Genomic DNA, 25,072 nt, shown 5'->3' with positions numbered 1-25,072 from the left:
AACCACACTTTCATATTATCACATTACACAGTTGACAAGTTGAGAGAAAGAAAGAAAGAAAGAAAGTCAAGCAAAGACACCCGCGCTTGACATACACAGCCATGTCTGTGATGGTGTGGATCATCATGTATAAAGGGGGTAGTTGTCACTTGCTCTGCGGCTTACGGCCATACCACCCTGAGCACGCCCGATCTCGGAAGCTAAGCAGGGTCGGGCCTGGTTAGTACTTGGATGGGAGACCGCCTGGGAATACCAGGTGCTGTAAGCTTTTTCACTTTTCTGTGCAAACAACAGAGGACGCTGCTGCTTCAGTAAACAGCACTGACTGTGCCACTGCTCAACTGTCAATCACTGTGCAGACAGTTCAGCTCACAGTGCACAAACCACACTTTCATATTATCACATTACACAGTTGACAAGTTGACAAGTTGAGAGAAAGAAAGAAAGAAAGAAAGTCAAGCAAAGACACCCGCGCTTGACATACACAGCCATGTCTGTGATGGTGTGGATCATCATGTATAAAGGGGGTAGTTGTCACTTGCTCTGCGGCTTACGGCCATACCACCCTGAGCACGCCCGATCTCGTCCGATCTCGGAAGCTAAGCAGGGTCGGGCCTGGTTAGTACTTGGATGGGAGACCGCCTGGGAATACCAGGTGCTGTAAGCTTTTTCACTTTTCTGTGCAAACAACAGAGGACGCTGCTGCTTCAGTAAACAGCACTGACTGTGCCACTGCTCAACTGTCAATCACTGTGCAGACAGTTCAGCTCACAGTGCACAAACCACACTTTCATATTATCACATTACACAGTTGACAAGTTGAGAGAAAGAAAGAAAGAAAGAAAGTCGAGCAAAGACACCCGCGCTTGACATACACAGCCATGTCTGTGATGGTGTGGATCATCATGTATAAAGGGGGTAGTTGTCACTTGCTCTGCGGCTTACGGCCATACCACCCTGAGCACGCCCGATCTCGTCCGATCTCGGAAGCTAAGCAGGGTCGGGCCTGGTTAGTACTTGGATGGGAGACCGCCTGGGAATACCAGGTGCTGTAAGCTTTTTCACTTTTCTGTGCAAACAACAGAGGACGCTGCTGCTTCAGTAAACAGCACTGACTGTGCCACTGCTCAACTGTCAATCACTGTGCAGACAGTTCAGCTCACAGTGCACAAACCACACTTTCATATTTTCACATTACACAGTTGACAAGTTGACAAGTTGAGAGAAAGAAAGAAAGAAAGAAAGTCAAGCAAAGACACCCGCGCTTGACATACACAGCCATGTCTGTGATGGTGTGGATCATCATGTATAAAGGGGGTAGTTGTCACTTGCTCTGCGGCTTACGGCCATACCACCCTGAGCACGCCCGATCTCGTCCGATCTCGGAAGCTAAGCAGGGTCGGGCCTGGTTAGTACTTGGATGGGAGACCGCCTGGGAATACCAGGTGCTGTAAGCTTTTTCACTTTTCTGTGCAAACAACAGAGGACGCTGCTGCTTCAGTAAACAGCACTGACTGTGCCACTGCTCAACTGTCAATCACTGTGCAGACAGTTCAGCTCACAGTGCACAAACCACACTTTCATATTATCACATTACACAGTTGACAAGTTGAGAGAAAGAAAGAAAGAAAGAAAGTCGAGCAAAGACACCCGCGCTTGACATACACAGCCATGTCTGTGATGGTGTGGATCATCATGTATAAAGGGGGTAGTTGTCACTTGCTCTGCGGCTTACGGCCATACCACCCTGAGCACGCCCGATCTCGGAAGCTAAGCAGGGTCGGGCCTGGTTAGTACTTGGATGGGAGACCGCCTGGGAATACCAGGTGCTGTAAGCTTTTTCACTTTTCTGTGCAAACAACAGAGGACGCTGCTGCTTCAGTAAACAGCACTGACTGTGCCACTGCTCAACTGTCAATCACTGTGCAGACAGTTCAGCTCACAGTGCACAAACCACACTTTCATATTATCACATTACACAGTTGACAAGTTGACAAGTTGAGAGAAAGAAAGAAAGAAAGAAAGTCAAGCAAAGACACCCGCGCTTGACATACACAGCCATGTCTGTGATGGTGTGGATCATCATGTATAAAGGGGGTAGTTGTCACTTGCTCTGCGGCTTACGGCCATACCACCCTGAGCACGCCCGATCTCGGAAGCTAAGCAGGGTCGGGCCTGGTTAGTACTTGGATGGGAGACCGCCTGGGAATACCAGGTGCTGTAAGCTTTTTCACTTTTCTGTGCAAACAACAGAGGACGCTGCTGCTTCAGTAAACAGCACTGACTGTGCCACTGCTCAACTGTCAATCACTGTGCAGACAGTTCAGCTCACAGTGCACAAACCACACTTTCATATTATCACATTACACAGTTGACAAGTTGAGAGAAAGAAAGAAAGAAAGAAAGTCGAGCAAAGACACCCGCGCTTGACATACACAGCCATGTCTGTGATGGTGTGGATCATCATGTATAAAGGGGGTAGTTGTCACTTGCTCTGCGGCTTACGGCCATACCACCCTGAGCACGCCCGATCTCGTCCGATCTCGGAAGCTAAGCAGGGTCGGGCCTGGTTAGTACTTGGATGGGAGACCGCCTGGGAATACCAGGTGCTGTAAGCTTTTTCACTTTTCTGTGCAAACAACAGAGGACGCTGCTGCTTCAGTAAACAGCACTGACTGTGCCACTGCTCAACTGTCAATCACTGTGCAGACAGTTCAGCTCACAGTGCACAAACCACACTTTCATATTTTCACATTACACAGTTGACAAGTTGACAAGTTGAGAGAACGAAAGAAAGAAAGAAAGTCAAGCAAAGACACCCGCGCTTGACATACACAGCCATGTCTGTGATGGTGTGGATCATCATGTATAAAGGGGGTAGTTGTCACTTGCTCTGCGGCTTACGGCCATACCACCCTGAGCACGCCCGATCTCGTCCGATCTCGGAAGCTAAGCAGGGTCGGGCCTGGTTAGTACTTGGATGGGAGACCGCCTGGGAATACCAGGTGCTGTAAGCTTTTTCACTTTTCTGTGCAAACAACAGAGGACGCTGCTGCTTCAGTAAACAGCACTGACTGTGCCACTGCTCAACTGTCAATCACTGTGCAGACAGTTCAGCTCACAGTGCACAAACCACACTTTCATATTATCACATTACACAGTTGACAAGTTGAGAGAAAGAAAGAAAGAAAGAAAGTCGAGCAAAGACACCCGCGCTTGACATACACAGCCATGTCTGTGATGGTGTGGATCATCATGTATAAAGGGGGTAGTTGTCACTTCCTCTGCGGCTTACGGCCATACCACCCTGAGCACGCCCGATCTCGGAAGCTAAGCAGGGTCGGGCCTGGTTAGTACTTGGATGGGAGACCGCCTGGGAATACCAGGTGCTGTAAGCTTTTTCACTTTTCTGTGCAAACAACAGAGGATGCTGCTGCTTCAGTAAACAGCACTGACTGTGCCACTGCTCAACTGTCAATCACTGTGCAGACAGTTCAGCTCACAGTGCACAAACCACACTTTCATATTTTCACATTACACAGTTGACAAGTTGACAAGTTGAGAGAAAGAAAGAAAGAAAGAAAGTCAAGCAAAGACACCCGCGCTTGACATACACAGCCATGTCTGTGATGGTGTGGATCATCATGTATAAAGGGGGTAGTTGTCACTTGCTCTGCGGCTTACGGCCATACCACCCTGAGCACGCCCGATCTCGTCCGATCTCGGAAGCTAAGCAGGGTCGGGCCTGGTTAGTACTTGGATGGGAGACCGCCTGGGAATACCAGGTGCTGTAAGCTTTTTCACTTTTCTGTGCAAACAACAGAGGACGCTGCTGCTTCAGTAAACAGCACTGACTGTGCCACTGCTCAACTGTCAATCACTGTGCAGACAGTTCAGCTCACAGTGCACAAACCACACTTTCATATTATCACATTACACAGTTGACAAGTTGACAAGTTGAGAGAAAGAAAGAAAGAAAGAAAGTCAAGCAAAGACACCCGCGCTTGACATACACAGCCATGTCTGTGATGGTGTGGATCATCATGTATAAAGGGGGTAGTTGTCACTTGCTCTGCGGCTTACGGCCATACCACCCTGAGCACGCCCGATCTCGTCCGATCTCGGAAGCTAAGCAGGGTCGGGCCTGGTTAGTACTTGGATGGGAGACCGCCTGGGAATACCAGGTGCTGTAAGCTTTTTCACTTTTCTGTGCAAACAACAGAGGACGCTGCTGCTTCAGTAAACAGCACTGACTGTGCCACTGCTCAACTGTCAATCACTGTGCAGACAGTTCAGCTCACAGTGCACAAACCACACTTTCATATTATCACATTACACAGTTGACAAGTTGACAAGTTGAGAGAAAGAAAGAAAGAAAGAAAGTCAAGCAAAGACACCCGCGCTTGACATACACAGCCATGTCTGTGATGGTGTGGATCATCATGTATAAAGGGGGTAGTTGTGACTTGCTCTGCGGCTTACGGCCATACCACCCTGAGCACGCCCGATCTCGTCCGATCTTGGAAGCTAAGCAGGGTCGGGCCTGGTTAGTACTTGGATGGGAGACCGCCTGGGAATACCAGGTGCTGTAAGCTTTTTCACTTTTCTGTGCAAACAACAGAGGACGCTGCTGCTTCAGTAAACAGCACTGACTGTGCCACTGCTCAACTGTCAATCACTGTGCAGACAGTTCAGCTCACAGTGCACAAACCACACTTTCATATTATCACATTACACAGTTGACAAGTTGAGAGAAAGAAAGAAAGAAAGAAAGTCGAGCAAAGACACCCGCGCTTGACATACACAGCCATGTCTGTGATGGTGTGGATCATCATGTATAAAGGGGGTAGTTGTCACTTGCTCTGCGGCTTACGGCCGTACCACCCTGAGCACGCCCGATCTCGGAAGCTAAGCAGGGTCGGGCCTGGTTAGTACTTGGATGGGAGACCGCCTGGGAATACCAGGTGCTGTAAGCTTTTTCACTTTTCTGTGCAAACAACAGAGGACGCTGCTGCTTCAGTAAACAGCACTGACTGTGCCACTGCTCAACTGTCAATCACTGTGCAGACAGTTCAGCTCACAGTGCACAAACCACACTTTCATATTATCACATTACACAGTTGACAAGTTGAGAGAAAGAAAGAAAGAAAGAAAGTCGAGCAAAGACACCCGCGCTTGACATACACAGCCATGTCTGTGATGGTGTGGATCATCATGTATAAAGGGGGTAGTTGTCACTTGCTCTGCGGCTTACGGCCATACCACCCTGAGCACGCCCGATCTCGTCCGATCTCGGAAACTAAGCAGGGTCGGGCCTGGTTAGTACTTGGGTGGGAGACCGCCTGGGAATACCAGGTGCTGTAAGCTTTTTCACTTTTCTGTGCAAACAACAGAGGACGCTGCTGCTTCAGTAAACAGCACTGACTGTGCCACTGCTCAACTGTCAATCACTGTGCAGACAGTTCAGCTCACAGTGCACAAACCACACTTTCATATTATCACATTACACAGTTGACAAGTTGAGAGAAAGAAAGAAAGAAAGAAAGTCGAGCAAAGACACCCGCGCTTGACATACACAGCCATGTCTGTGATGGTGTGGATCATCATGTATAAAGGGGGTAGTTGTCACTTGCTCTGCGGCTTACGGCCATACCACCCTGAGCACGCCCGATCTCGTCCGATCTCGGAAGCTAAGCAAGGTCGGGCCTGGTTAGTACTTGGGTGGGAGACCGCCTGGGAATACCAGGTGCTGTAAGCTTTTTCACTTTTCTGTGCAAACAACAGAGGACGCTGCTGCTTCAGTAAACAGCACTGACTGTGCCACTGCTCAACTGTCAATCACTGTGCAGACAGTTCAGCTCACAGTGCACAAACCACACTTTCATATTATCACATTACACAGTTGACAAGTTGAGAGAAAGAAAGAAAGAAAGAAAGTCGAGCAAAGACACCCGCGCTTGACATACACAGCCATGTCTGTGATGGTGTGGATCATCATGTATAAAGGGGGTAGTTGTCACTTGCTCTGCGGCTTACGGCCATACCACCCTGAGCACGCCCGATCTCGTCTGATCTCGGAAGCTAAGCAGGGTCGGGCATGGTTAGTACTTGGATGGGAGACCGCCTGGGAATACCAGGTGCTGTAAGCTTTTTCACTTTTCTGTGCAAACAACAGAGGACGCTGCTGCTTCAGTAAACAGCACTGACTGTGCCACTGCTCAACTGTCAATCACTGTGCAGACAGTTCAGCTCACAGTGCACAAACCACACTTTCATATTTTCACATTACACAGTTGACAAGTTGAGAGAAAGAAAGAAAGAAAGAAAGTCGAGCAAAGACACCCGCGCTTGACATACACAGCCATGTCTGTGATGGTGTGGATCATCATGTATAAAGGGGGTAGTTGTCACTTGCTCTGCGGCTTACGGCCATACCACCCTGAGCACGCCCGATCTCGTCCGATCTCGGAAGCTAAGCAAGGTCGGGCCTGGTTAGTACTTGGGTGGGAGACCGCCTGGGAATACCAGGTGCTGTAAGCTTTTTCACTTTTCTGTGCAAACAACAGAGGACGCTGCTGCTTCAGTAAACAGCACTGACTGTGCCACTGCTCAACTGTCAATCACTGTGCAGACAGTTCAGCTCACAGTGCACAAACCACACTTTCATATTATCACATTACACAGTTGACAAGTTGAGAGAAAGAAAGAAAGAAAGAAAGTCGAGCAAAGACACCCGCGCTTGACATACACAGCCATGTCTGTGATGGTGTGGATCATCATGTATAAAGGGGGTAGTTGTCACTTGCTCTGCGGCTTACGGCCATACCACCCTGAGCACGCCCGATCTCGTCTGATCTCGGAAGCTAAGCAGGGTCGGGCATGGTTAGTACTTGGATGGGAGACCGCCTGGGAATACCAGGTGCTGTAAGCTTTTTCACTTTTCTGTGCAAACAACAGAGGACGCTGCTGCTTCAGTAAACAGCACTGACTGTGCCACTGCTCAACTGTCAATCACTGTGCAGACAGTTCAGCTCACAGTGCACAAACCACACTTTCATATTTTCACATTACACAGTTGACAAGTTGAGAGAAAGAAAGAAAGAAAGAAAGTCGAGCAAAGACACCCGCGCTTGACATACACAGCCATGTCTGTGATGGTGTGGATCATCATGTATAAAGGGGGTAGTTGTCACTTGCTCTGCGGCTTACGGCCATACCACCCTGAGCACGCCCGATCTCGTCCGATCTCGGAAGCTAAGCAGGGTCGGGCCTGGTTAGTACTTGGATGGGAGACCGCCTGGGAATACCAGGTGCTGTAAGCTTTTTCACTTTTCTGTGCAAACAACAGAGGACGCTGCTGCTTCAGTAAACAGCACTGACTGTGCCACTGCTCAACTGTCAATCACTGTGCAGACAGTTCAGCTCACAGTGCACAAACCACACTTTCATATTATCACATTACACAGTTGACAAGTTGAGAGAAAGAAAGAAAGAAAGAAAGTCGAGCAAAGACACCCGCGCTTGACATACACAGCCATGTCTGTGATGGTGTGGATCATCATGTATAAAGGGGGTAGTTGTCACTTGCTCTGCGGCTTACGGCCATACCACCCTGAGCACGCCCGATCTCGTTCGATCTCGGAAGCTAAGCAGGGTCGGGCCTGGTTAGTACTTGGATGGGAGACCGCCTGGGAATACCAGGTGCTGTAAGCTTTTTCACTTTTCTGTGCAAACAACAGAGGACGCTGCTGCTTCAGTAAACAGCACTGACTGTGCCACTGCTCAACTGTCAATCACTGTGCAGACAGTTCAGCTCACAGTGCACAAACCACACTTTCATATTATCACATTACACAGTTGACAAGTTGAGAGAAAGAAAGAAAGAAAGAAAGTCGAGCAAAGACACCCGCGCTTGACATACACAGCCATGTCTGTGATGGTGTGGATCATCATGTATAAAGGGGGTAGTTGTTACTTGCTCTGCGGCTTACGGCCATACCACCCTGAGCACGCCCGATCTCGTCCGATCTCGGAAGCTAAGCAGGGTCGGGCCTGGTTAGTACTTGGATGGGAGACCGCCTGGGAATACCAGGTGCTGTAAGCTTTTTCACTTTTCTGTGCAAACAACAGAGGACGCTGCTGCTTCAGTAAACAGCACTGACTGTGCCACTGCTCAACTGTCAATCACTGTGCAGACAGTTCAGCTCACAGTGCACAAACCACACTTTCATATTATCACATTACACAGTTGACAAGTTGAGAGAAAGAAAGAAAGAAAGAAAGTCGAGCAAAGACACCCGCGCTTGATATACACAGCCATGTCTGTGATGGTGTGGATCATCATGTATAAAGGGGGTAGTTGTCACTTGCTCTGCGGCTTACGGCCATACCACCCTGAGCACGCCCGATCTCGTCCGATCTCGGAAGCTAAGCAGGGTCGGGCCTGGTTAGTACTTGGGTGGGAGACCGCCTGGGAATACCAGGTGCTGTAAGCTTTTTCACTTTTCTGTGCAAACAACAGAGGACGCTGCTGCTTCAGTAAACAGCACTGACTGTGCCACTGCTCAACTGTCAATCACTGTGCAGACAGTTCAGCTCACAGTGCACAAACCACACTTTCATATTATCACATTACACAGTTGACAAGTTGACAAGTTGAGAGAAAGAAAGAAAGAAAGAAAGTCGAGCAAAGACACCCGCGCTTGACATACACAGCCATGTCTGTGATGGTGTGGATCATCATGTATAAAGGGGGTAGTTGTCACTTGCTCTCCGGCTTACGGCCATACCACCCTGAGCACGCCCGATCTCGTCCGATCTCGGAAGCTAAGCAGGGTCGGGCCTGGTTAGTACTTGGATGGGAGACCGCCTGGGAATACCAGGTGCTGTAAGCTTTTTCACTTTTCTGTGCAAACAACAGAGGACGCTGCTGCTTCAGTAAACAGCACTGACTGTGCCACTGCTCAACTGTCAATCACTGTGCAGACAGTTCAGCTCACAGTGCACAAACCACACTTTCATATTATCACATTACACAGTTGACAAGTTGACAAGTTGAGAGAAAGAAAGAAAGAAAGAAAGTCAAGCAAAGACACCCGCGCTTGACATACACAGCCATGTCTGTGATGGTGTGGATCATCATGTATAAAGAGGGTAGTTGTCACTTTCTCTGCGGCTTACGGCCATACCACCCTGAGCACGCCCGATCTCGTCAGATCTCGGAAGCTAAGCAGGGTCGGGCCTGGTTAGTACTTGGATGGGAGACCGCCTGGGAATACCAGGTGCTGTAAGCTTTTTCACTTTTCTGTGCAAACAACAGAGGACGCTGCTGCTTCAGTAAACAGCACTGACTGTGCCACTGCTCAACTGTCAATCACTGTGCAGACAGTTCAGCTCACAGTGCACAAACCACACTTTCATATTATCACATTACACAGTTGACAAGTTGACAAGTTGAGAGAAAGAAAGAAAGAAAGAAAGTCAAGCAAAGACACCCGCGCTTGACATACACAGCCATGTCTGTGATGGTGTGGATCATCATGTATAAAGAGGGTAGTTGTCACTTTCTCTGCGGCTTACGGCCATACCACCCTGAGCACGCCCGATCTCGTCAGATCTCGGAAGCTAAGCAGGGTCGGGCCTGGTTAGTACTTGGATGGGAGACCGCCTGGGAATACCAGGTGCTGTAAGCTTTTTCACTTTTCTGTGCAAACAACAGAGGACGCTGCTGCTTCAGTAAACAGCACTGACTGTGCCACTGCTCAACTGTCAATCACTGTGCAGACAGTTCAGCTCACAGTGCACAAACCACACTTTCATATTATCACATTACACAGTTGACAAGTTGAGAGAAAGAAAGAAAGAAAGAAAGTCGAGCAAAGACACCCGCGCTTGACATACACAGCCATGTCTGTGATGGTGTGGATCATCATGTATAAAGGGGGTAGTTGTCACTTGCTCTGCGGCTTACGGCCATACCACCCTGAGCACGCCCGATCTCGTCCGATCTCGGAAGCTAAGCAGGGTCGGGCCTGATTAGTGCTTGGGTGGGAGACCGCCTGGGAATACCAGGTGCTGTAAACTTTTTCACTTTTCTGTGCAAACAACAGAGGACGCTGCTGCTTCAGTAAACAGCACTGACTGTGCCACTGCTCAACTGTCAATCACTGTGCAGACAGTTCAGCTCACAGTGCACAAACCACACTTTCATATTATCACATTACACAGTTGACAAGTTGAGAGAAAGAAAGAAAGAAAGAAAGTCGAGCAAAGACACCCGCGCTTGACATACACAGCCATGTCTGTGATGGTGTGGATCATCATGTATAAAGGGGGTAGTTGTCACTTGCTCTGCGGCTTACGGCCATACCACCCTGAGCACGCCCGATCTCGTCCGATCTCGGAAGCTAAGCAGGGTCGGGCCTGGTTAGTACTTGGATGGGAGACCGCCTGGGAATACCAGGTGCTGTAAGCTTTTTCACTTTTCTGTGCAAACAACAGAGGACGCTGCTGCTTCAGTAAACAGCACTGACTGTGCCACTGCTCAACTGTCAATCACTGTGCAGACAGTTCAGCTCACAGTGCACAAACCACACTTTCATATTATCACATTACACAGTTGACAAGTTGAGAGAAAGAAAGAAAGAAAGAAAGTCGAGCAAAGACACCCGCGCTTGACATACACAGCCATGTCTGTGATGGTGTGGATCATCATGTATAAAGGGGGTAGTTGTTACTTGCTCTGCGGCTTACGGCCATACCACCCTGAGCACGCCCGATCTCGTCCGATCTCGGAAGCCAAGCAGGGTCGGGCCTGGTTAGTACTTGGATGGGAGACCGCCTGGGAATACCAGGTGCTGTAAGCTTTTTCACTTTTCTGTGCAAACAACAGAGGACGCTGCTGCTTCAGTAAACAGCACTGACTGTGCCACTGCTCAACTGTCAATCACTGTGCAGACAGTTCAGCTCACAGTGCACAAACCACACTTTCATATTATCACATTACACAGTTGACAAGTTGAGAGAAAGAAAGAAAGAAAGAAAGTCGAGCAAAGACACCCGCGCTTGATATACACAGCCATGTCTGTGATGGTGTGGATCATCATGTATAAAGGGGGTAGTTGTCACTTGCTCTGCGGCTTACGGCCATACCACCCTGAGCACGCCCGATCTCGTCCGATCTCGGAAGCTAAGCAGGGTCGGGCCTGGTTAGTACTTGGGTGGGAGACCGCCTGGGAATACCAGGTGCTGTAAGCTTTTTCACTTTTCTGTGCAAACAACAGAGGACGCTGCTGCTTCAGTAAACAGCACTGACTGTGCCACTGCTCAACTGTCAATCACTGTGCAGACAGTTCAGCTCACAGTGCACAAACCACACTTTCATATTATCACATTACACAGTTGACAAGTTGACAAGTTGAGAGAAAGAAAGAAAGAAAGAAAGTCGAGCAAAGACACCCGCGCTTGACATACACAGCCATGTCTGTGATGGTGTGGATCATCATGTATAAAGGGGGTAGTTGTCACTTGCTCTCCGGCTTACGGCCATACCACCCTGAGCACGCCCGATCTCGTCAGATCTCGGAAGCTAAGCAGGGTCGGGCCTGGTTAGTACTTGGATGGGAGACCGCCTGGGAATACCAGGTGCTGTAAGCTTTTTCACTTTTCTGTGCAAACAACAGAGGACGCTGCTGCTTCAGTAAACAGCACTGACTGTGCCACTGCTCAACTGTCAATCACTGTGCAGACAGTTCAGCTCACAGTGCACAAACCACACTTTCATATTATCACATTACACAGTTGACAAGTTGACAAGTTGAGAGAAAGAAAGAAAGAAAGAAAGTCAAGCAAAGACACCCGCGCTTGACATACACAGCCATGTCTGTGATGGTGTGGATCATCATGTATAAAGAGGGTAGTTGTCACTTTCTCTGCGGCTTACGGCCATACCACCCTGAGCACGCCCGATCTCGTCAGATCTCGGAAGCTAAGCAGGGTCGGGCCTGGTTAGTACTTGGATGGGAGACCGCCTGGGAATACCAGGTGCTGTAAGCTTTTTCACTTTTCTGTGCAAACAACAGAGGACGCTGCTGCTTCAGTAAACAGCACTGACTGTGCCACTGCTCAACTGTCAATCACTGTGCAGACAGTTCAGCTCACAGTGCACAAACCACACTTTCATATTATCACATTACACAGTTGACAAGTTGAGAGAAAGAAAGAAAGAAAGAAAGTCGAGCAAAGACACCCGCGCTTGACATACACAGCCATGTCTGTGATGGTGTGGATCATCATGTATAAAGGGGGTAGTTGTTACTTGCTCTGCGGCTTACGGCCATACCACCCTGAGCACGCCCGATCTCGTCCGATCTCGGAAGCTAAGCAGGGTCGGGCCTGGTTAGTACTTGGATGGGAGACCGCCTGGGAATACCAGGTGCTGTAAGCTTTTTCACTTTTCTGTGCAAACAACAGAGGACGCTGCTGCTTCAGTAAACAGCACTGACTGTGCCACTGCTCAACTGTCAATCACTGTGCAGACAGTTCAGCTCACAGTGCACAAACCACACTTTCATATTATCACATTACACAGTTGACAAGTTGAGAGAAAGAAAGAAAGAAAGAAAGTCGAGCAAAGACACCCGCGCTTGATATACACAGCCATGTCTGTGATGGTGTGGATCATCATGTATAAAGGGGGTAGTTGTCACTTGCTCTGCGGCTTACGGCCATACCACCCTGAGCACGCCCGATCTCGTCCGATCTCGGAAGCTAAGCAGGGTCGGGCCTGGTTAGTGCTTGGGTGGGAGACCGCCTGGGAATACCAGGTGCTGTAAGCTTTTTCACTTTTCTGTGCAAACAACAGAGGACGCTGCTGCTTCAGTAAACAGCACTGACTGTGCCACTGCTCAACTGTCAATCACTGTGCAGACAGTTCAGCTCACAGTGCACAAACCACACTTTCATATTATCACATTACACAGTTGACAAGTTGACAAGTTGAGAGAAAGAAAGAAAGAAAGAAAGTCGAGCAAAGACACCCGCGCTTGACATACACAGCCATGTCTGTGATGGTGTGGATCATCATGTATAAAGGGGGTAGTTGTCACTTGCTCTCCGGCTTACGGCCATACCACCCTGAGCACGCCCGATCTCGTCAGATCTCGGAAGCTAAGCAGGGTCGGGCCTGGTTAGTACTTGGATGGGAGACCGCCTGGGAATACCAGGTGCTGTAAGCTTTTTCACTTTTCTGTGCAAACAACAGAGGACGCTGCTGCTTCAGTAAACAGCACTGACTGTGCCACTGCTCAACTGTCAATCACTGTGCAGACAGTTCAGCTCACAGTGCACAAACCACACTTTCATATTATCACATTACACAGTTGACAAGTTGACAAGTTGAGAGAAAGAAAGAAAGAAAGAAAGTCAAGCAAAGACACCCGCGCTTGACATACACAGCCATGTCTGTGATGGTGTGGATCATCATGTATAAAGAGGGTAGTTGTCACTTTCTCTGCGGCTTACGGCCATACCACCCTGAGCACGCCCGATCTCGTCAGATCTCGGAAGCTAAGCAGGGTCGGGCCTGGTTAGTACTTGGATGGGAGACCGCCTGGGAATACCAGGTGCTGTAAGCTTTTTCACTTTTCTGTGCAAACAACAGAGGACGCTGCTGCTTCAGTAAACAGCACTGACTGTGCCACTGCTCAACTGTCAATCACTGTGCAGACAGTTCAGCTCACAGTGCACAAACCACACTTTCATATTATCACATTACACAGTTGACAAGTTGAGAGAAAGAAAGAAAGAAAGAAAGTCGAGCAAAGACACCCGCGCTTGACATACACAGCCATGTCTGTGATGGTGTGGATCATCATGTATAAAGGGGGTAGTTGTCACTTGCTCTGCGGCTTACGGCCATACCACCCTGAGCACGCCCGATCTCGTCCGATCTCGGAAGCTAAGCAGGGTCGGGCCTGGTTAGTACTTGGATGGGAGACCGCCTGGGAATACCAGGTGCTGTAAACTTTTTCACTTTTCTGTGCAAACAACAGAGGACGCTGCTGCTTCAGTAAACAGCACTGACTGTGCCACTGCTCAACTGTCAATCACTGTGCAGACAGTTCAGCTCACAGTGCACAAACCACACTTTCATATTATCACATTACACAGTTGACAAGTTGAGAGAAAGAAAGAAAGAAAGAAAGTCGAGCAAAGACACCCGCGCTTGACATACACAGCCATGTCTGTGATGGTGTGGATCATCATGTATAAAGGGGGTAGTTGTCACTTGCTCTGCGGCTTACGGCCATACCACCCTGAGCACGCCCGATCTCGTCCGATCTCGGAAGCTAAGCAGGGTCGGGCCTGGTTAGTACTTGGATGGGAGACCGCCTGGGAATACCAGGTGCTGTAAGCTTTTTCACTTTTCTGTGCAAACAACAGAGGACGCTGCTGCTTCAGTAAACAGCACTGACTGTGCCACTGCTCAACTGTCAATCACTGTGCAGACAGTTCAGCTCACAGTGCACAAACCACACTTTCATATTATCACATTACACAGTTGACAAGTTGAGAGAAAGAAAGAAAGAAAGAAAGTCAAGCAAAGACACCCGCGCTTGACATACACAGCCATGTCTGTGATGGTGTGGATCATCATGTATAAAGGGGGTAGTTGTCACTTGCTCTCCGGCTTACGGCCATACCACCCTGAGCACGCCCGATCTCGTCCGATCTCGGAAGCTAAGCAGGGTCGGGCCTGGTTAGTACTTGGATGGGAGACCGCCTGGGAATACCAGGTGCTGTAAGCTTTTTCACTTTTCTGTGCAAACAACAGAGGACGCTGCTGCTTCAGTAAACAGCACTGACTGTGCCACTGCTCAACTGTCAATCACTGTGCAGACAGTTCAGCTCACAGTGCACAAACCACACTTTCATATTATCACATTACACAGTTGACAAGTTGAGAGAAAGAAAGAAAGAAAGAAAGTCGAGCAAAGACACCCGCGCTTGACATACACAGCCATGTCTGTGATGGTGTGGATCATCATGTATAAAGGGGGTAGTTGTCACTTGCTCTGCGGCTTACGGCCATACCACCCTGAGCACGCCCGATCTCGTCCGATCTCGGAAGCTAAGCAGGGTCGGGCCTGGTTAGTACTTGGATGGGAGACCGCCTGGGAATACCAGGTGCTGTAAGCTTTTTCACTTTTCTGTGCAAACAACAGAGGACGCTGCTGCTTCAGTAAACAGCACTGACTGTGCCACTGCTCAACTGTCAATCACTGTGCAGACAGTTCAGCTCACAGTGCACAAACCACACTTTCATATTATCACATTACACAGTTGACAAGTTGAGAGAACGAAAGAAAGAAAGAAAGTCGAGCAAAGACACCCGCGCTTGACATACACAGCCATGTCTGTGATGGTGTGGATCATCATGTATAAAGGGGGTAGTTGTCACTTTCTCTGCGGCTTACGGCCATACCACCCTGAGCACGCCCGATCTCGTCCGATCTCGGAAGCTAAGCAGGGTCGGGCCTGGTTAGTACTTGGATGGGAGACCGCCTGGGAATACCAGGTGCTGTAAGCTTTTTCACTTTTCTGTGCAAACAACAGAGGACGCTGCTGCTTCAGTAAACAGCACTGACTGTGCCACTGCTCAACTGTCAATCACTGTGCAGACAGTTCAGCTCACAGTGCACAAACCACACTTTCATATTATCACATTACACAGTTGACAAGTTGAGAGAAAGAAAGAAAGAAAGAAAGTCGAGCAAAGACACCCGCGCTTGACATACACAGCCATGTCTGTGATGGTGTGGATCATCATGTATAAAGGGGGTAGTTGTCACTTGCTCTGCGGCTTACGGCCATACCACCCTGAGCACGCCCGATCTCGTCCGATCTCGGAAGCTAAGCAGGGTCGGGCCTGGTTAGTACTTGGATGGGAGACCGCCTGGGAATACCAGGTGCTGTAAGCTTTTTCACTTTTCTGTGCAAACAACAGAGGACGCTGCTGCTTCAGTAAACAGCACTGACTGTGCCACTGCTCAACTGTCAATCACTGTGCAGACAGTTCAGCTCACAGTGCACAAACCACACTTTCATATTATCACATTACACAGTTGACAAGTTGAGAGAAAGAAAGAAAGAAAGAAAGTCGAGCAAAGACACCCGCGCTTGACATACACAGCCATGTCTGTGATGGTGTGGATCATCATGTATAAAGGGGGTAGTTGTCACTTGCTCTGCGGCTTACGGCCATACCACCCTGAGCACGCCCGATCTCGTCCGATCTCGGAAGCTAAGCAGGGTCGGGCCTGGTTAGTACTTGGATGGGAGACCGCCTGGGAATACCAGGTGCTGTAAGCTTTTTCACTTTTCTGTGCAAACAACAGAGGACGCTGCTGCTTCAGTAAACAGCACTGACTGTGCCACTGCTCAACTGTCAATCACTGTGCAGACAGTTCAGCTCACAGTGCACAAACCACACTTTCATATTATCACATTACACAGTTGACAAGTTGAGAGAAAGAAAGAAAGAAAGAAAGTCGAGCAAAGACACCCGCGCTTGACATACACAGCCATGTCTGTGATGGTGTGGATCATCATGTATAAAGGGGGTAGTTGTCACTTTCTCTGCGGCTTACGGCCATACCACCCTGAGCACGCCCGATCTCGTCCGATCTCGGAAGCTAAGCAGGGTCGGGCCTGGTTAGTACTTGGATGGGAGACCGCCTGGGAATACCAGGTGCTGTAAGCTTTTTCACTTTTCTGTGCAAACAACAGAGGACGCTGCTGCTTCAGTAAACAGCACTGACTGTGCCACTGCTCAACTGTCAATCACTGTGCAGACAGTTCAGCTCACAGTGCACAAACCACACTTTCATATTATCACATTACACAGTTGACAAGTTGACAAGTTGAGAGAAAGAAAGAAAGAAAGAAAGTCAAGCAAAGACACCCGCGCTTGACATACACAGCCATGTCTGTGATGGTGTGGATCATCATGTATAAAGGGGGTAGTTGTCACTTGCTCTGCGGCTTACGGCCATACCACCCTGAGCACGCCCGATCTCGTCCGATCTCGGAAGCTAAGCAGGGTCGGGCCTGATTAGTGCTTGGATGGGAGACCGCCTGGGAATACCAGGTGCTGTAAACTTTTTCACTTTTCTGTGCAAACAACAGAGGACGCTGCTGCTTCAGTAAACAGCACTGACTGTGCCACTGCTCAACTGTCAATCACTGTGCAGACAGTTCAGCTCACAGTGCACAAACCACACTTTCATATTATCACATTACACAGTTGACAAGTTGAGAGAAAGAAAGAAAGAAAGAAAGTCGAGCAAAGACACCCGCGCTTGACATACACAGCCATGTCTGTGATGGTGTGGATCATCATGTATAAAGGGGGTAGTTGTCACTTGCTCTGCGGCTTACGGCCATACCACCCTGAGCACGCCCGATCTCGTCCGATCTCGGAAGCTAAGCAGGGTCGGGCCTGGTTAGTACTTGGATGGGAGACCGCCTGGGAATACCAGGTGCTGTAAGCTTTTTCACTTTTCTGTGCAAACAACAGAGGACGCTGCTGCTTCAGTAAACAGCACTGACTGTGCCACTGCTCAACTGTCAATCACTGTGCAGACAGTTCAGCTCACAGTGCACAAACCACACTTTCATATTATCACATTACACAGTTGACAAGTTGAGAGAAAGAAAGAAAGAAAGAAAGTCGAGCAAAGACACCCGCGCTTGACATACACAGCCATGTCTGTGATGGTGTGGATCATCATGTATAAAGGGGGTAGTTGTTACTTGCTCTGCGGCTTACGGCCATACCACCCTGAGCACGCCCGATCTCGTCCGATCTCGGAAGCTAAGCAGGGTCGGGCCTGGTTAGTACTTGGATGGGAGACCGCCTGGGAATACCAGGTGCTGTAAGCTTTTTCACTTTTCTGTGCAAACAACAGAGGACGCTGCTGCTTCAGTAAACAGCACTGACTGTGCCACTGCTCAACTGTCAATCACTGTGCAGACAGTTCAGCTCACAGTGCACAAACCACACTTTCATATTATCACATTACACAGTTGACAAGTTGAGAGAAAGAAAGAAAGAAAGAAAGTCGAGCAAAGACACCCGCGCTTGATATACACAGCCATGTCTGTGATGGTGTGGATCATCATGTATAAAGGGGGTAGTTGTCACTTGCTCTGCGGCTTACGGCCATACCACCCTGAGCACGCCCGATCTCGTCCGATCTCGGAAGCTAAGCAGGGTCGGGCCTGGTTAGTACTTGGATGGGAGACCGCCTGGGAATACCAGGTGCTGTAAGCTTTTTCACTTTTCTGTGCAAACAACAGAGGACGCTGCTGCTTCAGTAAACAGCACTGACTGTGCCACTGCTCAACTGTCAATCACTGTGCAGACAGTTCAGCTCACAGTGCACAAACCACACTTTCATATTATCACATTACACAGTTGACAAGTTGACAAGTTGAGAGAAAGAAAGAAAGAAAGAAAGTCAAGCAAAGACACCCGCGCTTGACATACACAGCCATGTCTGTGATGGTGTGGATCATCATGTATAAAGAGGGTAGTTGTCACTTTCTCTGCGGCTTACGGCCATACCACCCTGAGCACGCCCGATCTCGTCAGATCTCGGAAGCTAAGCAGGGTCGGGCCTGGTTAGTACTTGGATGGGAGACCGCCTGGGAATACCAGGTGCTGTAAGCTTTTTCACTTTTCTGTGCAAACAACAGAGGACGCTGCTGCTTCAGTAAACAGCACTGACTGTGCCACTGCTCAACTGTCAATCACTGTGCAGACAGTTCAGCTCACAGTGCACAAACCACACTTTCATATTATCACATTACACAGTTGACAAGTTGAGAGAAAGAAAGAAAGAAAGAAAGTCGAGCAAAGACACCCGCGCTTGACATACACAGCCATGTCTGTGATGGTGTGGATCATCATGTATAAAGGGGGTAGTTGTTACTTGCTCTGCGGCTTACGGCCATACCACCCTGAGCACGCCCGATCTCGTCCGATCTCGGAAGCTAAGCAGGGTCGGGCCTGGTTAGTACTTGGATGGGAGACCGCCTGGGAATACCAGGTGCTGTAAGCTTTTTCACTTTTCTGTGCAAACAACAGAGGACGCTGCTGCTTCAGTAAACAGCACTGACTGTGCCACTGCTCAACTGTCAATCACTGTGCAGACAGTTCAGCTCACAGTGCACAAACCACACTTTCATATTATCACATTACACAGTTGACAAGTTGAGAGAAAGAAAGAAAGAAAGAAAGTCGAGCAAAGACACCCGCGCTTGATATACACAGCCATGTCTGTGATGGTGTGGATCATCATGTATAAAGGGGGTAGTTGTCACTTGCTCTGCGGCTTACGGCCATACCACCCTGAGCACGCCCGATCTCGTCCGATCTCGGAAGCTAAGCAGGGTCGGGCCTGGTTAGTGCTTGGGTGGGAGACCGCCTGGGAATACCAGGTGCTGTAAGCTTTTTCACTTTTCTGTGCAAACAACAGAGGACGCTGCTGCTTCAGTAAACAGCACTGACTGTGCCACTGCTCAACTGTCAATCACTGTGCAGACAGTTCAGCTCACAGTGCACAAACCACACTTTCATATTATCACATTACACAGTTGACAAGTTGACAAGTTGAGAGAAAGAAAGAAAGAAAGAAAGTCGAGCAAAGACACCCGCGCTTGACATACACAGCCATGTCTGTGATGGTGTGGATCATCATGTATAAAGGGGGTAGTTGTCACTTGCTCTCCGGCTTACGGCCATACCACCCTGAGCACGCCCGATCTCGTCAGATCTCGGAAGCTAAGCAGGGTCGGGCCTGGTTAGTACTTGGATGGGAGACCGCCTGGGAATACCAGGTGCTGTAAGCTTTTTCACTTTTCTGTGCAAACAACAGAGGACGCTGCTGCTTCAGTAAACAGCACTGACTGTGCCACTGCTCAACTGTCAATCACTGTGCAGACAGTTCAGCTCACAGTGCACAAACCACACTTTCATATTATCACATTACACAGTTGACAAGTTGAGAGAAAGAAAGAAAGAAAGAAAGTCGAGCAAAGACACCCGCGCTTGATATACACAGCCATGTCTGTGATGGTGTGGATCATCATGTATAAAGGGGGTAGTTGTCACTTGCTCTGCGGCTTACGGCCATACCACCCTGAGCACGCCCGATCTCGTCCGATCTCGGAAGCTAAGCAGGGTCGGGCCTGGTTAGTACTTGGATGGGAGACCGCCTGGGAATACCAGGTGCTGTAAGCTTTTTCACTTTTCTGTGCAAACAACAGAGGACGCTGCTGCTTCAGTAAACAGCACTGACTGTGCCACTGCTCAACTGTCAATCACTGTGCAGACAGTTCAGCTCACAGTGCACAAACCACACTTTCATATTATCACATTACACAGTTGACAAGTTGACAAGTTGAGAGAAAGAAAGAAAGAAAGAAAGTCAAGCAAAGACACCCGCGCTTGACATACACAGCCATGTCTGTGATGGTGTGGATCATCATGTATAAAGAGGGTAGTTGTCACTTTCTCTGCGGCTTACGGCCATACCACCCTGAGCACGCCCGATCTCGTCAGATCTCGGAAGCTAAGCAGGGTCGGGCCTGGTTAGTACTTGGATGGGAGACCGCCTGGGAATACCAGGTGCTGTAAGCTTTTTCACTTTTCTGTGCAAACAACAGAGGACGCTGCTGCTTCAGTAAACAGCACTGACTGTGCCACTGCTCAACTGTCAATCACTGTGCAGACAGTTCAGCTCACAGTGCACAAACCACACTTTCATATTATCACATTACACAGTTGACAAGTTGAGAGAAAGAAAGAAAGAAAGAAAGTCGAGCAAAGACACCCGCGCTTGACATACACAGCCATGTCTGTGATGGTGTGGATCATCATGTATAAAGGGGGTAGTTGTTACTTGCTCTGCGGCTTACGGCCATACCACCCTGAGCACGCCCGATCTCGTCCGATCTCGGAAGCTAAGCAGGGTCGGGCCTGGTTAGTACTTGGATGGGAGACCGCCTGGGAATACCAGGTGCTGTAAGCTTTTTCACTTTTCTGTGCAAACAACAGAGGACGCTGCTGCTTCAGTAAACAGCACTGACTGTGCCACTGCTCAACTGTCAATCACTGTGCAGACAGTTCAGCTCACAGTGCACAAACCACACTTTCATATTATCACATTACACAGTTGACAAGTTGAGAGAAAGAAAGAAAGAAAGAAAGTCGAGCAAAGACACCCGCGCTTGATATACACAGCCATGTCTGTGATGGTGTGGATCATCATGTATAAAGGGGGTAGTTGTCACTTGCTCTGCGGCTTACGGCCATACCACCCTGAGCACGCCCGATCTCGTCCGATCTCGGAAGCTAAGCAGGGTCGGGCCTGGTTAGTGCTTGGGTGGGAGACCGCCTGGGAATACCAGGTGCTGTAAGCTTTTTCACTTTTCTGTGCAAACAACAGAGGACGCTGCTGCTTCAGTAAACAGCACTGACTGTGCCACTGCTCAACTGTCAATCACTGTGCAGACAGTTCAGCTCACAGTGCACAAACCACACTTTCATATTATCACATTACACAGTTGACAAGTTGACAAGTTGAGAGAAAGAAAGAAAGAAAGAAAGTCGAGCAAAGACACCCGCGCTTGACATACACAGCCATGTCTGTGATGGTGTGGATCATCATGTATAAAGGGGGTAGTTGTCACTTGCTCTCCGGCTTACGGCCATACCACCCTGAGCACGCCCGATCTCGTCAGATCTCGGAAGCTAAGCAGGGTCGGGCCTGGTTAGTACTTGGATGGGAGACCGCCTGGGAATACCAGGTGCTGTAAGCTTTTTCACTTTTCTGTGCAAACAACAGAGGACGCTGCTGCTTCAGTAAACAGCACTGACTGTGCCACTGCTCAACTGTCAATCACTGTGCAGACAGTTCAGCTCACAGTGCACAAACCACACTTTCATATTATCACATTACACAGTTGACAAGTTGACAAGTTGAGAGAAAGAAAGAAAGAAAGAAAGTCAAGCAAAGACACCCGCGCTTGACATACACAGCCATGTCTGTGATGGTGTGGATCATCATGTATAAAGAGGGTAGTTGTCACTTTCTCTGCGGCTTACGGCCATACCACCCTGAGCACGCCCGATCTCGTCAGATCTCGGAAGCTAAGCAGGGTCGGGCCTGGTTAGTACTTGGATGGGAGACCGCCTGGGAATACCAGGTGCTGTAAGCTTTTTCACTTTTCTGTGCAAACAACAGAGGACGCTGCTGCTTCAGTAAACAGCACTGACTGTGCCACTGCTCAACTGTCAATCACTGTGCAGACAGTTCAGCTCACAGTGCACAAACCACACTTTCATATTATCACATTACACAGTTGACAAGTTGAGAGAAAGAAAGAAAGAAAGAAAGTCGAGCAAAGACACCCGCGCTTGACATACACAGCCATGTCTGTGATGGTGTGGATCATCATGTATAAAGGGGGTAGTTGTCACTTGCTCTGCGGCTTACGGCCATACCACCCTGAGCACGCCCGATCTCGTCCGATCTCGGAAGCTAAGCAGGGTCGGGCCTGGTTAGTACTTGGATGGGAGACCGCCTGGGAATACCAGGTGCTGTAAGCTTTTTCACTTTTCTGTGCAAACAACAGAGGACGCTGCTGCTTCAGTAAACAGCACTGACTGTGCCACTGCTCAACTGTCAATCACTGTGCAGACAGTTCAGCTCACAGTGCACAAACCACACTTTCATATTATCACATTACACAGTTGACAAGTTGAGAGAAAGAAAGAAAGAAAGAAAGTCGAGCAAAGACACCCGCGCTTGACATACACAGCCATGTCTGTGATGGTGTGGATCATCATGTATAAAGGGGGTAGTTGTCACTTGCTCTGCGGCTTACGGCCATACCACCCTGAGCACGCCCGATCTCGTCCGATCTCGGAAGCTAAGCAGGGTCGGGCCTGGTTAGTACTTGGATGGGAGACCGCCTGGGAATACCAGGTGCTGTAAGCTTTTTCACTTTTCTGTGCAAACAACAGAGGACGCTGCTGCTTCAGTAAACAGCACTGACTGTGCCACTGCTCAACTGTCAATCACTGTGCAGACAGTTCAGCTCACAGTGCACAAACCACACTTTCATATTATCACATTACACAGTTGACAAGTTGAGAGAAAGAAAGAAAGAAAGAAAGTCGAGCAAAGACACCCGCGCTTGACATACACAGCCATGTCTGTGATGGTGTGGATCATCATGTATAAAGGGGGTAGTTGTCACTTTCTCTGCGGCTTACGGCCATACCACCCTGAGCACGCCCGATCTCGTCCGATCTCGGAAGCTAAGCAGGGTCGGGCCTGGTTAGTACTTGGATGGGAGACCGCCTGGGAATACCAGGTGCTGTAAGCTTTTTCACTTTTCTGTGCAAACAACAGAGGACGCTGCTGCTTCAGTAAACAGCACTGACTGTGCCACTGCTCAACTGTCAATCACTGTGCAGACAGTTCAGCTCACAGTGCACAAACCACACTTTCATATTATCACATTACACAGTTGACAAGTTGAGAGAAAGAAAGAAAGAAAGAAAGTCGAGCAAAGACACCCGCGCTTGACATACACAGCCATGTCTGTGATGGTGTGGATCATCATGTATAAAGGGGGTAGTTGTCACTTGCTCTGCGGCTTACGGCCATACCACCCTGAGCACGCCCGATCTCGTCCGATCTCGGAAGCTAAGCAGGGTCGGGCCTGGTTAGTACTTGGATGGGAGACCGCCTGGGAATACCAGGTGCTGTAAGCTTTTTCACTTTTCTGTGCAAACAACAGAGGACGCTGCTGCTTCAGTAAACAGCACTGACTGTGCCACTGCTCAACTGTCAATCACTGTGCAGACAGTTCAGCTCACAGTGCACAAACCACACTTTCATATTATCACATTACACAGTTGACAAGTTGAGAGAACGAAAGAAAGAAAGAAAGTCGAGCAAAGACACCCGCGCTTGACATACACAGCCATGTCTGTGATGGTGTGGATCATCATGTATAAAGGGGGTAGTTGTCACTTGCTCTGCGGCTTACGGCCATACCACCCTGAGCACGCCCGATCTCGTCCGATCTCGGAAGCTAAGCAGGGTCGGGCCTGGTTAGTACTTGGATGGGAGACCGCCTGGGAATACCAGGTGCTGTAAGCTTTTTCACTTTTCTGTGCAAACAACAGAGGACGCTGCTGCTTCAGTAAACAGCACTGACTGTGCCACTGCTCAACTGTCAATCACTGTGCAGACAGTTCAGCTCACAGTGCACAAACCACACTTTCATATTATCACATTACACAGTTGACAAGTTGAGAGAAAGAAAGAAAGAAAGAAAGTCGAGCAAAGACACCCGCGCTTGACATACACAGCCATGTCTGTGATGGTGTGGATCATCATGTATAAAGGGGGTAGTTGTCACTTGCTCTGCGGCTTACGGCCATACCACCCTGAGCACGCCCGATCTCGTCCGATCTCGGAAGCTAAGCAGGGTCGGGCCTGGTTAGTACTTGGATGGGAGACCGCCTGGGAATACCAGGTGCTGTAAGCTTTTTCACTTTTCTGTGCAAACAACAGAGGACGCTGCTGCTTCAGTAAACAGCACTGACTGTGCCACTGCTCAACTGTCAATCACTGTGCAGACAGTTCAGCTCACAGTGCACAAACCACACTTTCATATTATCACATTACACAGTTGACAAGTTGAGAGAAAGAAAGAAAGAAAGAAAGTCGAGCAAAGACACCCGCGCTTGACATACACAGCCATGTCTGTGATGGTGTGGATCATCATGTATAAAGGGGGTAGTTGTCACTTGCTCTGCGGCTTACGGCCATACCACCCTGAGCACGCCCGATCTCGTCCGATCTCGGAAGCTAAGCAGGGTCGGGCCTGGTTAGTACTTGGATGGGAGACCGCCTGGGAATACCAGGTGCTGTAAGCTTTTTCACTTTTCTGTGCAAACAACAGAGGACGCTGCTGCTTCAGTAAACAG

At 49.0% G+C, this 25,072-nt stretch overlaps 59 non-coding genes and 5 pseudogenes across 59 annotated transcripts; all 64 read left to right on the top strand.

Annotated features, from left to right (window-relative positions):
• The first annotated feature begins 159 nt into the window (after window positions 1–159).
• Window positions 160–268, top strand: LOC139616128 (5S ribosomal RNA; annotated as a pseudogene).
• Window positions 269–548: 280 nt separating this feature from the next.
• LOC139616318 (5S ribosomal RNA) lies at window positions 549–667 on the top strand. The gene has a single exon (XR_011687990.1). It is a non-coding gene; the product is annotated as a 5S ribosomal RNA (ribosomal RNA).
• Window positions 668–939: 272 nt separating this feature from the next.
• Window positions 940–1,058, top strand: LOC139616317 (5S ribosomal RNA). The gene has a single exon (XR_011687989.1). It is a non-coding gene; the product is annotated as a 5S ribosomal RNA (ribosomal RNA).
• Window positions 1,059–1,338: 280 nt separating this feature from the next.
• Window positions 1,339–1,457, top strand: LOC139616316 (5S ribosomal RNA). Its single transcript, XR_011687988.1, has one exon. It is a non-coding gene; the product is annotated as a 5S ribosomal RNA (ribosomal RNA).
• Window positions 1,458–1,729: 272 nt separating this feature from the next.
• On the top strand, window positions 1,730–1,838 carry LOC139616127 (5S ribosomal RNA; annotated as a pseudogene).
• Window positions 1,839–2,118: 280 nt separating this feature from the next.
• On the top strand, window positions 2,119–2,227 carry LOC139616125 (5S ribosomal RNA; annotated as a pseudogene).
• Window positions 2,228–2,499: 272 nt separating this feature from the next.
• LOC139616315 (5S ribosomal RNA) lies at window positions 2,500–2,618 on the top strand. The gene has a single exon (XR_011687987.1). It is a non-coding gene; the product is annotated as a 5S ribosomal RNA (ribosomal RNA).
• Window positions 2,619–2,898: 280 nt separating this feature from the next.
• LOC139616313 (5S ribosomal RNA) lies at window positions 2,899–3,017 on the top strand. The gene has a single exon (XR_011687985.1). It is a non-coding gene; the product is annotated as a 5S ribosomal RNA (ribosomal RNA).
• Window positions 3,018–3,289: 272 nt separating this feature from the next.
• Window positions 3,290–3,398, top strand: LOC139616124 (5S ribosomal RNA; annotated as a pseudogene).
• Window positions 3,399–3,678: 280 nt separating this feature from the next.
• Window positions 3,679–3,797, top strand: LOC139616312 (5S ribosomal RNA). The gene has a single exon (XR_011687984.1). It is a non-coding gene; the product is annotated as a 5S ribosomal RNA (ribosomal RNA).
• Window positions 3,798–4,077: 280 nt separating this feature from the next.
• LOC139616311 (5S ribosomal RNA) lies at window positions 4,078–4,196 on the top strand. Its single transcript, XR_011687983.1, has one exon. It is a non-coding gene; the product is annotated as a 5S ribosomal RNA (ribosomal RNA).
• Window positions 4,197–4,476: 280 nt separating this feature from the next.
• Window positions 4,477–4,595, top strand: LOC139615850 (5S ribosomal RNA). Its single transcript, XR_011687717.1, has one exon. It is a non-coding gene; the product is annotated as a 5S ribosomal RNA (ribosomal RNA).
• A 272-nt stretch (window positions 4,596–4,867) lies between these two features.
• On the top strand, window positions 4,868–4,976 carry LOC139616267 (5S ribosomal RNA; annotated as a pseudogene).
• A 272-nt stretch (window positions 4,977–5,248) lies between these two features.
• On the top strand, window positions 5,249–5,367 carry LOC139615983 (5S ribosomal RNA). The gene has a single exon (XR_011687847.1). It is a non-coding gene; the product is annotated as a 5S ribosomal RNA (ribosomal RNA).
• Window positions 5,368–5,639: 272 nt separating this feature from the next.
• On the top strand, window positions 5,640–5,758 carry LOC139615915 (5S ribosomal RNA). The gene has a single exon (XR_011687779.1). It is a non-coding gene; the product is annotated as a 5S ribosomal RNA (ribosomal RNA).
• Window positions 5,759–6,030: 272 nt separating this feature from the next.
• On the top strand, window positions 6,031–6,149 carry LOC139616012 (5S ribosomal RNA). Its single transcript, XR_011687875.1, has one exon. It is a non-coding gene; the product is annotated as a 5S ribosomal RNA (ribosomal RNA).
• A 272-nt stretch (window positions 6,150–6,421) lies between these two features.
• LOC139615913 (5S ribosomal RNA) lies at window positions 6,422–6,540 on the top strand. Its single transcript, XR_011687776.1, has one exon. It is a non-coding gene; the product is annotated as a 5S ribosomal RNA (ribosomal RNA).
• Window positions 6,541–6,812: 272 nt separating this feature from the next.
• On the top strand, window positions 6,813–6,931 carry LOC139616010 (5S ribosomal RNA). Its single transcript, XR_011687873.1, has one exon. It is a non-coding gene; the product is annotated as a 5S ribosomal RNA (ribosomal RNA).
• Window positions 6,932–7,203: 272 nt separating this feature from the next.
• LOC139616310 (5S ribosomal RNA) lies at window positions 7,204–7,322 on the top strand. Its single transcript, XR_011687982.1, has one exon. It is a non-coding gene; the product is annotated as a 5S ribosomal RNA (ribosomal RNA).
• Window positions 7,323–7,594: 272 nt separating this feature from the next.
• On the top strand, window positions 7,595–7,713 carry LOC139615728 (5S ribosomal RNA). Its single transcript, XR_011687602.1, has one exon. It is a non-coding gene; the product is annotated as a 5S ribosomal RNA (ribosomal RNA).
• A 272-nt stretch (window positions 7,714–7,985) lies between these two features.
• LOC139616309 (5S ribosomal RNA) lies at window positions 7,986–8,104 on the top strand. Its single transcript, XR_011687981.1, has one exon. It is a non-coding gene; the product is annotated as a 5S ribosomal RNA (ribosomal RNA).
• Window positions 8,105–8,376: 272 nt separating this feature from the next.
• LOC139615693 (5S ribosomal RNA) lies at window positions 8,377–8,495 on the top strand. Its single transcript, XR_011687568.1, has one exon. It is a non-coding gene; the product is annotated as a 5S ribosomal RNA (ribosomal RNA).
• Window positions 8,496–8,775: 280 nt separating this feature from the next.
• Window positions 8,776–8,894, top strand: LOC139616308 (5S ribosomal RNA). The gene has a single exon (XR_011687980.1). It is a non-coding gene; the product is annotated as a 5S ribosomal RNA (ribosomal RNA).
• A 280-nt stretch (window positions 8,895–9,174) lies between these two features.
• LOC139615616 (5S ribosomal RNA) lies at window positions 9,175–9,293 on the top strand. The gene has a single exon (XR_011687495.1). It is a non-coding gene; the product is annotated as a 5S ribosomal RNA (ribosomal RNA).
• Window positions 9,294–9,573: 280 nt separating this feature from the next.
• Window positions 9,574–9,692, top strand: LOC139615615 (5S ribosomal RNA). Its single transcript, XR_011687494.1, has one exon. It is a non-coding gene; the product is annotated as a 5S ribosomal RNA (ribosomal RNA).
• A 272-nt stretch (window positions 9,693–9,964) lies between these two features.
• LOC139616067 (5S ribosomal RNA) lies at window positions 9,965–10,083 on the top strand. The gene has a single exon (XR_011687928.1). It is a non-coding gene; the product is annotated as a 5S ribosomal RNA (ribosomal RNA).
• Window positions 10,084–10,355: 272 nt separating this feature from the next.
• On the top strand, window positions 10,356–10,474 carry LOC139616304 (5S ribosomal RNA). The gene has a single exon (XR_011687979.1). It is a non-coding gene; the product is annotated as a 5S ribosomal RNA (ribosomal RNA).
• Window positions 10,475–10,746: 272 nt separating this feature from the next.
• Window positions 10,747–10,865, top strand: LOC139615810 (5S ribosomal RNA). The gene has a single exon (XR_011687679.1). It is a non-coding gene; the product is annotated as a 5S ribosomal RNA (ribosomal RNA).
• Window positions 10,866–11,137: 272 nt separating this feature from the next.
• On the top strand, window positions 11,138–11,256 carry LOC139615691 (5S ribosomal RNA). Its single transcript, XR_011687567.1, has one exon. It is a non-coding gene; the product is annotated as a 5S ribosomal RNA (ribosomal RNA).
• Window positions 11,257–11,536: 280 nt separating this feature from the next.
• Window positions 11,537–11,655, top strand: LOC139615613 (5S ribosomal RNA). The gene has a single exon (XR_011687492.1). It is a non-coding gene; the product is annotated as a 5S ribosomal RNA (ribosomal RNA).
• Window positions 11,656–11,935: 280 nt separating this feature from the next.
• LOC139615611 (5S ribosomal RNA) lies at window positions 11,936–12,054 on the top strand. The gene has a single exon (XR_011687491.1). It is a non-coding gene; the product is annotated as a 5S ribosomal RNA (ribosomal RNA).
• A 272-nt stretch (window positions 12,055–12,326) lies between these two features.
• Window positions 12,327–12,445, top strand: LOC139616292 (5S ribosomal RNA). The gene has a single exon (XR_011687978.1). It is a non-coding gene; the product is annotated as a 5S ribosomal RNA (ribosomal RNA).
• A 272-nt stretch (window positions 12,446–12,717) lies between these two features.
• LOC139616001 (5S ribosomal RNA) lies at window positions 12,718–12,836 on the top strand. The gene has a single exon (XR_011687865.1). It is a non-coding gene; the product is annotated as a 5S ribosomal RNA (ribosomal RNA).
• Window positions 12,837–13,116: 280 nt separating this feature from the next.
• On the top strand, window positions 13,117–13,235 carry LOC139615610 (5S ribosomal RNA). Its single transcript, XR_011687490.1, has one exon. It is a non-coding gene; the product is annotated as a 5S ribosomal RNA (ribosomal RNA).
• Window positions 13,236–13,515: 280 nt separating this feature from the next.
• On the top strand, window positions 13,516–13,634 carry LOC139615609 (5S ribosomal RNA). The gene has a single exon (XR_011687489.1). It is a non-coding gene; the product is annotated as a 5S ribosomal RNA (ribosomal RNA).
• Window positions 13,635–13,906: 272 nt separating this feature from the next.
• Window positions 13,907–14,025, top strand: LOC139615844 (5S ribosomal RNA). The gene has a single exon (XR_011687711.1). It is a non-coding gene; the product is annotated as a 5S ribosomal RNA (ribosomal RNA).
• A 272-nt stretch (window positions 14,026–14,297) lies between these two features.
• On the top strand, window positions 14,298–14,416 carry LOC139616281 (5S ribosomal RNA). The gene has a single exon (XR_011687977.1). It is a non-coding gene; the product is annotated as a 5S ribosomal RNA (ribosomal RNA).
• Window positions 14,417–14,688: 272 nt separating this feature from the next.
• On the top strand, window positions 14,689–14,807 carry LOC139616270 (5S ribosomal RNA). The gene has a single exon (XR_011687976.1). It is a non-coding gene; the product is annotated as a 5S ribosomal RNA (ribosomal RNA).
• Window positions 14,808–15,079: 272 nt separating this feature from the next.
• Window positions 15,080–15,198, top strand: LOC139616257 (5S ribosomal RNA). The gene has a single exon (XR_011687974.1). It is a non-coding gene; the product is annotated as a 5S ribosomal RNA (ribosomal RNA).
• Window positions 15,199–15,470: 272 nt separating this feature from the next.
• Window positions 15,471–15,589, top strand: LOC139616246 (5S ribosomal RNA). The gene has a single exon (XR_011687973.1). It is a non-coding gene; the product is annotated as a 5S ribosomal RNA (ribosomal RNA).
• Window positions 15,590–15,861: 272 nt separating this feature from the next.
• LOC139616233 (5S ribosomal RNA) lies at window positions 15,862–15,980 on the top strand. The gene has a single exon (XR_011687972.1). It is a non-coding gene; the product is annotated as a 5S ribosomal RNA (ribosomal RNA).
• A 272-nt stretch (window positions 15,981–16,252) lies between these two features.
• LOC139616221 (5S ribosomal RNA) lies at window positions 16,253–16,371 on the top strand. The gene has a single exon (XR_011687971.1). It is a non-coding gene; the product is annotated as a 5S ribosomal RNA (ribosomal RNA).
• A 272-nt stretch (window positions 16,372–16,643) lies between these two features.
• On the top strand, window positions 16,644–16,762 carry LOC139616209 (5S ribosomal RNA). Its single transcript, XR_011687970.1, has one exon. It is a non-coding gene; the product is annotated as a 5S ribosomal RNA (ribosomal RNA).
• Window positions 16,763–17,042: 280 nt separating this feature from the next.
• LOC139616054 (5S ribosomal RNA) lies at window positions 17,043–17,161 on the top strand. Its single transcript, XR_011687915.1, has one exon. It is a non-coding gene; the product is annotated as a 5S ribosomal RNA (ribosomal RNA).
• A 272-nt stretch (window positions 17,162–17,433) lies between these two features.
• Window positions 17,434–17,552, top strand: LOC139616198 (5S ribosomal RNA). The gene has a single exon (XR_011687969.1). It is a non-coding gene; the product is annotated as a 5S ribosomal RNA (ribosomal RNA).
• A 272-nt stretch (window positions 17,553–17,824) lies between these two features.
• LOC139616186 (5S ribosomal RNA) lies at window positions 17,825–17,943 on the top strand. Its single transcript, XR_011687968.1, has one exon. It is a non-coding gene; the product is annotated as a 5S ribosomal RNA (ribosomal RNA).
• Window positions 17,944–18,215: 272 nt separating this feature from the next.
• LOC139616173 (5S ribosomal RNA) lies at window positions 18,216–18,334 on the top strand. Its single transcript, XR_011687967.1, has one exon. It is a non-coding gene; the product is annotated as a 5S ribosomal RNA (ribosomal RNA).
• Window positions 18,335–18,614: 280 nt separating this feature from the next.
• On the top strand, window positions 18,615–18,733 carry LOC139615608 (5S ribosomal RNA). The gene has a single exon (XR_011687488.1). It is a non-coding gene; the product is annotated as a 5S ribosomal RNA (ribosomal RNA).
• A 272-nt stretch (window positions 18,734–19,005) lies between these two features.
• LOC139616161 (5S ribosomal RNA) lies at window positions 19,006–19,124 on the top strand. Its single transcript, XR_011687966.1, has one exon. It is a non-coding gene; the product is annotated as a 5S ribosomal RNA (ribosomal RNA).
• A 272-nt stretch (window positions 19,125–19,396) lies between these two features.
• LOC139616000 (5S ribosomal RNA) lies at window positions 19,397–19,515 on the top strand. The gene has a single exon (XR_011687864.1). It is a non-coding gene; the product is annotated as a 5S ribosomal RNA (ribosomal RNA).
• Window positions 19,516–19,795: 280 nt separating this feature from the next.
• LOC139615607 (5S ribosomal RNA) lies at window positions 19,796–19,914 on the top strand. Its single transcript, XR_011687487.1, has one exon. It is a non-coding gene; the product is annotated as a 5S ribosomal RNA (ribosomal RNA).
• Window positions 19,915–20,186: 272 nt separating this feature from the next.
• Window positions 20,187–20,305, top strand: LOC139616150 (5S ribosomal RNA). The gene has a single exon (XR_011687965.1). It is a non-coding gene; the product is annotated as a 5S ribosomal RNA (ribosomal RNA).
• A 280-nt stretch (window positions 20,306–20,585) lies between these two features.
• On the top strand, window positions 20,586–20,704 carry LOC139615606 (5S ribosomal RNA). Its single transcript, XR_011687486.1, has one exon. It is a non-coding gene; the product is annotated as a 5S ribosomal RNA (ribosomal RNA).
• Window positions 20,705–20,976: 272 nt separating this feature from the next.
• Window positions 20,977–21,095, top strand: LOC139616137 (5S ribosomal RNA). The gene has a single exon (XR_011687963.1). It is a non-coding gene; the product is annotated as a 5S ribosomal RNA (ribosomal RNA).
• Window positions 21,096–21,367: 272 nt separating this feature from the next.
• On the top strand, window positions 21,368–21,486 carry LOC139615998 (5S ribosomal RNA). Its single transcript, XR_011687862.1, has one exon. It is a non-coding gene; the product is annotated as a 5S ribosomal RNA (ribosomal RNA).
• Window positions 21,487–21,766: 280 nt separating this feature from the next.
• On the top strand, window positions 21,767–21,885 carry LOC139615605 (5S ribosomal RNA). Its single transcript, XR_011687485.1, has one exon. It is a non-coding gene; the product is annotated as a 5S ribosomal RNA (ribosomal RNA).
• Window positions 21,886–22,165: 280 nt separating this feature from the next.
• LOC139615604 (5S ribosomal RNA) lies at window positions 22,166–22,284 on the top strand. The gene has a single exon (XR_011687484.1). It is a non-coding gene; the product is annotated as a 5S ribosomal RNA (ribosomal RNA).
• A 272-nt stretch (window positions 22,285–22,556) lies between these two features.
• On the top strand, window positions 22,557–22,675 carry LOC139616126 (5S ribosomal RNA). The gene has a single exon (XR_011687962.1). It is a non-coding gene; the product is annotated as a 5S ribosomal RNA (ribosomal RNA).
• Window positions 22,676–22,947: 272 nt separating this feature from the next.
• On the top strand, window positions 22,948–23,066 carry LOC139616115 (5S ribosomal RNA). Its single transcript, XR_011687961.1, has one exon. It is a non-coding gene; the product is annotated as a 5S ribosomal RNA (ribosomal RNA).
• Window positions 23,067–23,338: 272 nt separating this feature from the next.
• On the top strand, window positions 23,339–23,457 carry LOC139616104 (5S ribosomal RNA). The gene has a single exon (XR_011687960.1). It is a non-coding gene; the product is annotated as a 5S ribosomal RNA (ribosomal RNA).
• Window positions 23,458–23,729: 272 nt separating this feature from the next.
• On the top strand, window positions 23,730–23,848 carry LOC139616093 (5S ribosomal RNA). Its single transcript, XR_011687952.1, has one exon. It is a non-coding gene; the product is annotated as a 5S ribosomal RNA (ribosomal RNA).
• Window positions 23,849–24,120: 272 nt separating this feature from the next.
• LOC139616082 (5S ribosomal RNA) lies at window positions 24,121–24,239 on the top strand. The gene has a single exon (XR_011687941.1). It is a non-coding gene; the product is annotated as a 5S ribosomal RNA (ribosomal RNA).
• Window positions 24,240–24,511: 272 nt separating this feature from the next.
• LOC139616069 (5S ribosomal RNA) lies at window positions 24,512–24,630 on the top strand. The gene has a single exon (XR_011687930.1). It is a non-coding gene; the product is annotated as a 5S ribosomal RNA (ribosomal RNA).
• Window positions 24,631–24,902: 272 nt separating this feature from the next.
• On the top strand, window positions 24,903–25,021 carry LOC139616058 (5S ribosomal RNA). The gene has a single exon (XR_011687919.1). It is a non-coding gene; the product is annotated as a 5S ribosomal RNA (ribosomal RNA).
• The last annotated feature ends 51 nt before the right edge of the window (window positions 25,022–25,072 follow it).

This window comes from Trachinotus anak, unplaced genomic scaffold (assembly GCF_046630095.1).
Source record: "Trachinotus anak isolate AG129_WGS33_773 ecotype Australia unplaced genomic scaffold, CSIRO_AGI_Tana_v1 ptg000056l, whole genome shotgun sequence".
Lineage (NCBI taxonomy): Eukaryota > Metazoa > Chordata > Actinopteri > Carangiformes > Carangidae > Trachinotus > Trachinotus anak.
Note: the sequence above shows the minus strand (reverse complement) of the source record. Positions and strands in the feature narration are given on the sequence as shown.